At 41.4% G+C, this 2,704-nt stretch overlaps 1 long non-coding RNA gene across 2 annotated transcripts; it reads right to left on the reverse strand.

Annotated features, from left to right (window-relative positions):
• Window positions 1-204: 204 nt before the first annotated feature.
• Window positions 205-1,355, reverse strand: LOC122325367. 2 transcript variants are annotated; one of them, XR_006247290.1, is made up of 3 exons: window positions 1,217-1,355; window positions 909-972; window positions 205-781 (listed from the first exon to the last, which is right to left on the reverse strand). It is a non-coding gene; the product is annotated as an uncharacterized LOC122325367 (long non-coding RNA). The 2 variants fall into 2 exon arrangements; XR_006247289.1 differs by lacking the exon at window positions 1,217-1,355 and adding an exon at window positions 1,050-1,076.
• Between the last annotated feature and the right edge of the window lie 1,349 nt (window positions 1,356-2,704).

Below are 2,704 nucleotides of genomic sequence, written 5' to 3' on the forward strand. Positions count from 1 at the left end.
CTCCCGCAAGTCTATTAGTTCTTGCTCCATATCTGTTGACGAATTATTTAGGAAGGCAATTCAGACATGAATAAAATCCATAGTCCATGAACCAGAGTCTGCGATGATCGTCTTCATGCACGGTTACCGCTTACTAACAAACAACAAAAAGAAAATACAAAAAAAAACCAATAAAGCAACACCTCACAACCACCTCAAAAAAAAACAGATCCTGCCGACTACGCCAATTGTGGTATGATGACCAATCACTGTGTCAATAACCAAAAGAAGGGGCCATGAGGTGACTTTAAAGAATCAAATACATTTTTATTACAGACAAGTCAAACATGTTAAAACATATCACATACCCTTTTGGATGTAAATGCCCACAAAATAAAGAAAAAGAAATAAAAGAAAACTGGCCCTAGGTGGCCACAGGTTGCCTAAGAAAGTGAAAGAAGGGCCTAGAAGCCAAAGTGTTCTCACAGCAGCCAAGCTCACAGCAATCACACTGCAAACCTACAGAAGACACAGAAATACAGTGACCAAACCACCACACAATCCCAGCCACCTTACCACTGTCATCCACACTGTGAGGGCAACCCGATAACCACCGCCGTCTAAACAAAACACAATTAACAGTGGGCAATACAAGGTACACAAACATAAAATCAACAACCAAACACATTCACTAGTACCTCAATCTCTACCACTCCGGATCTCCACACTTACAAACAAAAGGTAATAAAGAAACGAAACAAAACAATATTTTAACCATAAAGTAAACGGTAACCATGCATCCCTAAAAGGGGGAAACAGTCCATTACAAACAGAAAAATCAACAGAATTAGAGAATTCATTAAATAAGATGCACTCACTTTCCAATTTAAAAATAAATAAAAACCCTTTTTCATTAAAGCGTTAAATACCTTTCACATCCACTATTTCGACAAGATGGTCAGGCCACAGTCAGGCAATAATCCAGTCACACCACTAAAATAAAAAGGCAGATAATTTAATTAAAACAAAACACCTATAAACAAAATCAATATGACCAGACTTCTACCTACTATTAGTCGGTACAGCATATTCTCAGTCTCAGCAACGCCCCGCGGTATTTGGCGGCAATGATTATCTGCGCTCATATCCCCAAAGTAACATCTACCACAACATCAATTCATTATGCAATCGATAAAACTAACAAAGTAGTAAGAATGCATCACTCAAATCTCCTTACCTACATGCCACTCTACATTCCACGCCACCTTTCCCCAAAATCAAAAACCCGGAAGTGAAAAGAACAAACACAACCTTACTACTTCCTTTTAAGAGCCCTGGGGCTGCTGGGACTTGTAGTGCCCAACCCATATCCCATTACAATCCTTTCCTGAAATGGGATCGGTTGGTGTTTTACCAGTGTGTGTGAGTATGCGCCCTGCACGCAACAGATCACTAACAATTTAGCCTACGAATGCTGAATGTTCAGTAATAAACTTGTTGTGTTATTGATTTGTCATACATCGTTCGTCTATTATGATTAACAAACTGCATTCTGCATATTGGTGTTAGTGCAGGTGAAGAAACACAATGTTTTCTGACTATTAAAAGGCACACCTTCCTGATTTTTTTAATTTTTCATTGCTGAACTTTTGTCTTGTGCAGGTGGAAACACCAAGGGCCGTGTTCGGTGTGCCCCTCATCAGCCTGAGGAAGAGAGGACAGATGAGGCAGGGTCTTCCTCTGGTGTTCACACACGTAGTGGAGATTGTGGAGAAGCACGGTGAGTGTTTGACTGTGCTCCTCAGTGTTTGTCACTTGCACGTAGAGGTTGTGTGTGGTCTTTGTAAAATGTGCGTGTGTGTTTAGGCCTAAGTGCCACCGGCCTGTTCAGAGTTAGCGGGTCACTAAAGCGCTGCATGAAACTGAGGAAAACGTTTGATGAAGGAGGCTTTCCGGAATTTGACGATTGGGATGTTTACACTTGGGCCTCCTTATTGAAAGTTTTCTCAGGGAATTGCCTGGCGGACTCATCCCAGAGTCACACAGGGACGCAGCTGCTGGAGGTGTTCAGGGGTAAGAGAAGTTGAGGTGGTGACGAGTAAACGTACTCGAGTAAGACACACAGATTTATCAGGTCCAACATCTTGCAGATTCAAAAAGGAAGAACTGAATCAGGCTCTGAGGACTGTGCTGAACAGCCTTCCAGAGGAACATTTTAATGTCCTCTGCTACCTAATGTTCTTCCTGTCCCGTGTTGCTGCTGAGAGTAATCTAAATTTGATGACATCTACGAATTTGTCAGTAGTTTTTGGACCCAGCATCTTTCAGTAAGTGTATGTGTGTATGCATTCAGCTAATATAGTTACAGAATAGCATAAAGGATAAAGGTGTCTAGAATTACCTGCACAAGTCTTCAGAACAGTATAAGACACAGAGACCAGTCATGAAATGAAGACGGGGTGTATGGTGTATTTAGTAAGGTGACATGTATTTGTTATTTGTACGTTGCAGCGTTCCTTCTGGCCCCACCATGTTTGAAGAACAGGGACAGTGTACTGCTTTGATAGAGCACCTGCTGGACAACCTGATCCACCTGCTGCCAAACATGTACCCTCATGCATCCACCAGTAACTCAGCAGTGAGTTTATACCACGTTATGAGGTGAAGTTTCAAATATATATCTAAGAGATTGAAAACGGTTGAAAATGTATTTGTGTGTTTAAGG

This window comes from Puntigrus tetrazona, chromosome 20 (assembly GCF_018831695.1).
Source record: "Puntigrus tetrazona isolate hp1 chromosome 20, ASM1883169v1, whole genome shotgun sequence".
Taxonomy (NCBI): domain Eukaryota; kingdom Metazoa; phylum Chordata; class Actinopteri; order Cypriniformes; family Cyprinidae; genus Puntigrus; species Puntigrus tetrazona.